Genomic DNA, 7,152 nt, shown 5'->3' on the forward strand with positions numbered 1-7,152 from the left:
GTGGTAATGATATTCTGGCGTAGGTTGCTTCTGTTGGTAGCCCAACTGTTGGTACCCACCAACTTGTACGCGTACTTTATTCTCACCGTCACTGATAGGCAGTTGTTGACCGTTGACTTGGCGCAACCACCCCAATCTCCAACAGGCGTGATAAGACCTTATCGATCGTCCACACCAGGAGCTCGTCTACCCCTTCACCCACATCCTCGCAGCCATCAGGCCATTGAGGAGTTGAGAGAGGTGAGCAGCCAGCCATGGCGCATGTCGGGGGCATCATCGCCTCTGCCATCATCAGTGTTGTGAGCAAGCAGATCATGTCCGCCATCAATGGCCAGATTAAGCTGCAGTGGAACTTCGTAAACGACCTACAGAAGATGAGATCGTCGCTGGAGACGGTGGAGGCTCTGCTCAAAGACGCTGAGACGCAGTCCATCACGGATCCGGCGGTGCGCCTGTGGCTGGGGCGGCTCAAGGACACCATGTATGAGATCTCTGACATGATCGATGATTTCGAAGTAAACACCGAACCTGCTGCACAAAAGGTATGCAAACCCAGTTGACTTAACCAAGACGAAATTTCTCCGGTGCTTGAGCTCTAATTGTTCTGGGTAGCTTTTTGCGTCCTTAGTAAGAAAACAAACTTTGCTGCTCTCAAAAAAGATTTTGGACACAAGAGTTGGTAGTGTTGGCCATCATGTTCCGGACCACCGCATATTTACATTATAAAACAGCGAAAAATAAGTTCATTGTGTTGGGGTGTTTGATTTCTATTAAATATTAATATGTATTATTATCTTGTTCCCAGGACTGTCAAATTGTGTCTCATTACTTTGAACATCAAAATGTACTGAAATTGTTGCCTTTGTAGTGTTTCCCTCAAATCAGTGTTTCCAGGTTGAAAATGGCCATTAAGATGAAGAATATGAGAGGGCAGCTGAAGGGGATCACAGAAGACCGCATTCCTTTCACTTTCCTGCAAGAAAATGTCCCTCGCATGCAGGATAACCGGGAAACAACAGCGGCTGTGACAGAAGCAAAAGTCATAGGGAGGGATAAGGAAAAACAGGAGATCGTGGTTCGTTTATCTAGGAGCATCACAAAAGAGATCACCATCCTTCCGATATATGGTATTGGAGGCATTGGGAAGACAACCATGGCACGATTGGTTTTCAATGATCCACAGTTCAGAGAGTACTCTCGGGTGTGGGTCTATGTGTCTGAGACGTTTGATTTGAAGAAAATTGGGAATTCTATAATATCACAACTATCCGTTAGTGATAGTCAGCCTACTGAACTTGAGATGATAGGAAATAGCCTTAAAAGGCTCGTTTCTGGTAAGAAAGTCCTAATCATCTTAGATGACCTGTGGGAGAGGGAACCACGTGAGTTGGAAAAATTGAAGAATATGCTAAATCCGGGTGAAGGGAGCAAAGTGGTGGCGGTAGTAACCACACGAGAAGAAAATATTGCACAGAAAATTCAGACGGTGGAGCCGTACAAGCTAGCTCCCTTGACAGATGACATTTTTTGGGCTATCATAAAAGATAAAACTTCCTTTGATGCTAGAACTGGCAGAGCACGGTTAGAGATGATCGGGAAGGACATTGCAAAGAAGTGTGGAGGTATGGCTCTAGCAGCCCAATCTGTTGGGTATATGCTGGACTCTATGAAGTCATCTGATGAATGGGTGTCGGTGAACAACAGTGACCTCTGGGACGTGCTTGCCTCAAAAGAATTTTCACCTCATCAGGTGCATGCATCCTTGCTGCTAAGCTATCGCAGTATGGGTTCATACTTGAAGCTATGCTTTGCCTATTGTGCAATTTTTCCATAAGGTCATTGGATATCTAAAGAAGCTCTGGTTCACCAATGGGTTGCTCTTGGACTTGTTGAGCCACCAACGGCATCATCCTACAATCAACAGAGCAGTGATAGATATATTAATCAGCTTTTAGGCATGTGCTTCCTTGAACATCCAAAGTCTTCATGGGTGAGTAACTGATCTGATCTAGTGTGCACCTACACGTACCCTCTATTATTTTTAGATACTTCCAGTACACCAAAAATCCCGAAAAACTTATAACCATTGTACATAAACTACACGCTAGCTCATGTGAAAGTCTTCAAAACAGGGATGTTATGAAGACAAACAATAGAAATGAACCTTTAGACATGCAGCGGAAGGTAGATTACACTAGACAAGCCATAGTCAAGTAAGCAATATAGTGAAAGCACGAAGACTATCAGCAGCTAGGTAGTATGGATCAGGATGGAAGATAGTACGAAGACAACATTCCCGATGATGGATTTCTCTTCTACTCTTTCCATTGTCCTTATATTTTTAGACAGCGCACATCAGTGTGATATCATGTGTACAAGGCTTTTCGATTGCCTTTTCTGTCTAGTTGTTAATGAAGAGAATATATCCAATACGTAATAGCATGAAGGTGTTCCGATTTGTCAAGTCTGATACTATGTATACTATTGACGCAGAGCATGCAAGTTGAAACTGAATTCTTGGTCATGCATGACCTGGTACATGATCTCGCAAGATCTGTTCTGGCCGATGAAATTGGTATAGAGGGTCCAACCTGCCGATATGCATGGCTGACAGATCACAGAAAGCTATTCAAGTCATCAATGACTCCACTCGCCAAGATAAGGGCACTGCATTTTCATGATCGTAGCAACTCTCAGCTTGATCGTGAAGCATTTTCACCAGCTAAATGCCTCCGTGTTTTAGATTTAAGCAGATATTGTACGCAAGAGTTGCCTGATTCTATTGGTCAACTAAAACAGTTGAGGTATCTCGATGCTTCTTCATGGGGCCGGAAGCTCCAACGGTGGGAGTCTACAAGGATACCAAAAGCTCTGGGTGCCCTTAACAAACTCCAGTATTTGAATTTATCACGTCGCGGAAGACTCTTAGGACTGCCAAAGGTCATGAGCAATCTCATGGAACTCCGGTATTTAAATATCTCACACTGTCACGGTTATTATTTATCAGACAGCCCATCGGCAAATCAAAGTTTCATTGACTGTATCGGTACCCTTCCCGATCTTGGAATGACTATTGTTTTTGTGTGCCTGAAAGTTTTAGCAACCTCAACAAATTGAACCTCCGCGGCTGCATGCACATTGCTAGCCTGCCAGAAAATGTGGCCAAATTGGATATCCTGAGCCTTTTTGGATTGTTGCAACACGGGGAGTTTCCTGAGCGTGCAGATTTTTTTTTTTTTTGCGAGGACGTGCAGATGATGGTGAATCTAGCAGCAGCAATCTTGCCTTTCTTAAGCATGCAAATCCTCAAGTGTTGAGCATCAAAGATCTTGTAAATGTGAAGTCTGTAGAGGAGGCACACAGCATAAGGTTGATGGAAAAACAGAGCATCGAAGAATTGACATTGTGGTGGGGCGAAGGCGCGAGTTCTGTGGAACACATGGCGCTGCTCAAAGAGCTAGTGCCACCAACAACTGTGCAGACTTTGAATATATTTGGTTACAAGGGTGTCATATTTCCATACTGGGTTATGCAGATAAGCAAATATCTTCCTAATCTTGTGAGCTTGAGGTTGTGGAATCTGCTGTGCAGCAGCCTACCAACGCTCGTCCAACTACCCAACCTACACAAGATTTTTCTTGGCTACATGTATAGCCTGGAAGAATTTACCACAGGGTGCTCCATGAGTGGGGACGGTGCAAATGAGCTCACGTTGCCTAAACTTGAGCATCTGGAAATGTACAGGTGCCCCAAGTTGAGGATCAATCCGTATCCTCCTAGAGCTGTGCACTGGTTTATATCAAGTAGTGATAACGCGCTATCGTCATGGGAAGAGTGTGCCTCGACCTCGAGCACACCTGCTTCCTCCTCTTCTCCTCCCGTGCACAAACTGAAAGTTGAGAAGTCCGAGTTGCCTTTGCACCAGTGGAGATTGCTTCACCACCTTCCTGGCCTTAGTGATGTAACCATCTCCGATTGCGATGATCTGACTATCTCACCACTGTTCGGCCAAGCCTTCAAGTCCCTGGAATCACTCTCCCTCGAATGCATTGAATTGAAAATTCTGCCAGAATGGTTGGGTGAGCTCACATCTATTCGACAGCTCAACTTAATATGCATGAACAACCTACAGGGATTGGAAAAGAACATGAAGCAACTTACACAGTTGCAATCACTGAGTTTGAAGCACTGTAATGCGTTGACAGCACTGCCGCAATGGTTAGGAGGACTCACTTTGCTCAAGGCACTTGAGATTCGTTTTTGCAAGAGCATCATCTCTTTACCAGAGAGCTTACTCATCAACCTCCAGGAACTTCATATTTTGGACTGCCCTCACTTATATGGATGGTGTAAGTCAGAGGTGAACCAGATGAAACTCGCTCACATCAAGGAAAAGGTATATGTTCTACATTGCTCTTATGTTTTACCGACTGTTTTTGTATAAATTTATCATCTTTCATATGTATATTGCCTCGCAAATGTTGTTAGTTGTATAATGGTACGTTCTAATTCAGAGGATAATAAATACAACAAAGTTAACTCGGGGTAAACCAGATTAGCTTGTTAGATTATTACTAAAAACAATGTTACCTTCCAGAAAATTGTCGTGCCCATGTGTTTTTCTAACAAGAAACAGAATATCTACTTCATTGCAGATTATTAATAGTACCTTCTAAATCTATGGACGAGTACAAGGTGATCCAGATGGCATGTTCACGATTCAGAATGGTGGCCCATGAGCTCTTCTGACGCCATGGTGGAGACCTTTACCTAGGATCAAACGCTTTGATGATCTTCATTTGCATATTTTTTGCCTTTTATTTCCCATAAACTTTTCACTTATTCCGGGCTCCGATGGTTTTGTGAGCACTTTCACTTTATTTCCCCTTCTGTATTGAGTGGCTAAATAACGGCGATTTATGAGTGACTTCAGCAACACAAAATGCTTGAAGCTTACAGTATTCTACTACGAGCACATTTACTCTGGTCAACTTTCGACGTTGCTGCCCCATGACTCGCCTTCTCTGGTCTTAAAAGATGAGCACGGCGGACGGTGCTTCTGTATACCGTCTCATGCAGCCACGAATCAGAACCGGAGATTTCCTTGGATGGAGAGTATGACGATAGCTGTATGTATGAGGTCTCTGACATCGCTGGTAAGTTTAAGTGAGTATTAGTTCAATGTGGTATCGATTGCTCGCCGAGGACGCTTCGTGCTCTTATTTCCCCATGAAACATTGATAAGGAGAGTTCAAATTCAATATGGCGATGCGAGAAACTCAGTGTTCACTGACTTCTCTCTTTTTTGACTGTGCAATCATGACACTGATCATTATCCAAATATAAGACGTGTTTGTAGGCTAATTTGATATGGAGGGACTCTATTTTTTTTCCTCTCTTGTTTTTCATTAGATGTACATTGCATCGAGCTACTTTCTTAAAAACACACTTACCAATGCGACTATGGGGTCGCACTAGTAAGGTACCCGTGCATATTACCCACAAAATACCATCACCATTCAGCAATATTTACAGACTCTATATTGTACAAATCGAGCTTCATTTGATTTTATCGATAAGAAATAGATGGTTCGGTTAGGTTGTTGAAGTCTAGATCCCTATGACACCTTCTACAGACCGGATCCTATCAACCCCAATCATGGCCATGGACTTGGGAGCTCATCCTTCAACTTGACGTGGTCATGGCGTCGCGGAAGCTCTCGAAGCCGGAGTGCCATTTGCGTGCCAGGCTTAACCACAACTATCTGGGGCTCGCTTCGATGTAGTGCACCATGGCCCGTCAGCCATCGATGATTGCCTCGTTGGGTAAGGGTGACACTAACACAACGTTCTTCCATGGGCACACCCCGTTGCTTGTTGACTCTGGCGATCCAATCCATGTGGAAAATAAGAACACCTTTTCTTTCGAGCTATCGTGGTTTGATAAAGGGTTCCTTGAGTTGATCGCTAGAGAATGGGCTAAAGATTCTGGAGGAAGGTCTCCTGTTGAGAGATGACAGAATAAGATTAGGCATCCGCGAAGATTCCTTCGTGGATGGGCTAAACATACGCATGGGATTTATAAGGCTGAGAAGGAAAGACTCCTTTTACTTATTCAATCCCTAGACTTAAAAGCCGAATCCACTATTTTAGATACCAGAGAGCTGGAAACTAAGGTAGAGGCGGAGTTGAGACTGAAAGATCTTCTTCAAGAGGAGGAATTGAAGTGGGCATTGCGAGCTAAGGTTCGCAAAATCGTCCAAGGGGATGATAACACTCAGTTCTTTCACATGATTGCAAATGGCAAACACCGCAAGAAGAACATATTTCAGCTTGAGCAGGAAGAAGGGACGATTTTAGGTCAAGAAAATCTGAAAGTCTATATTACCAATTACTACAAGCAGTTGTTTGGGCCGCCGGAAGATAACTTTGTGTCCTTAGATGAGTCCAGGGTTGAGGATGTCCCTCAACTTGCGTTAGACAAGAATGAGGTCTTGACCGCCCCATTTACGGAGAAAGAGGTGTTTGAGGCTATTTCACAAATGAAGAACAATAAGGCTCCTGGGTCGGATGGTTTTCCGGCGGAGTTTTATAAAAAATGTTGGCATATTATCAAAGGGGATTTGCTTCCAATGTTCCATAATCTTTTCTCTAGACAACTTCAGTTGTTTCAACTTAATTTTGGAATGACTACTCTACTCCCCAAGAAGACAGAGGCCGTTCGTATTGAGCAGTTCAGGCCTATCTGTCTTCTTAATGTTAGTTTCAAAATTTTCACCAAGGTCGGGACTAATAGGCTTACGCAAATTGTGCACTCTGTCGTGCAACCGTCCCAATCCGCTTTCATGTCGGACAGAAACATCCTGGAAGGGGTTGCCGTTCTGCATGAAACACTCCATAAAATCCACTCAAAAAAACTAGACGGAGTTGTTTTCAAAGTGGACTTTGAGAAAGCATACGATAAGGTCAAATGGCCCTTCCTTCAATAAGCATTGCGTATGAAAGGTTTTGATCAGGCCTGGAGACACCAGGTGGACTCCTTCACGCAAAAAGGGAGTGTTGGAATTAAAGTGAATGATGACATAGGTCACTATTTCCAAACACACAAAGGACTGAGGCAAGGGGATCCGATGTCTCCTATTCCCTTCAACA

At 43.8% G+C, this 7,152-nt stretch overlaps 1 pseudogene; it reads left to right on the forward strand.

Annotated features, from left to right (window-relative positions):
* Positions 1-254: 254 nt before the first annotated feature.
* LOC119310483 lies at positions 255-4,830 on the forward strand (annotated as a pseudogene).
* Positions 4,831-7,152: the final 2,322 nt, after the last annotated feature.

The sequence above is a fragment of the Triticum dicoccoides genome, chromosome 5B, assembly GCF_002162155.2.
Source record: "Triticum dicoccoides isolate Atlit2015 ecotype Zavitan chromosome 5B, WEW_v2.0, whole genome shotgun sequence".
Lineage (NCBI taxonomy): Eukaryota > Viridiplantae > Streptophyta > Magnoliopsida > Poales > Poaceae > Triticum > Triticum dicoccoides.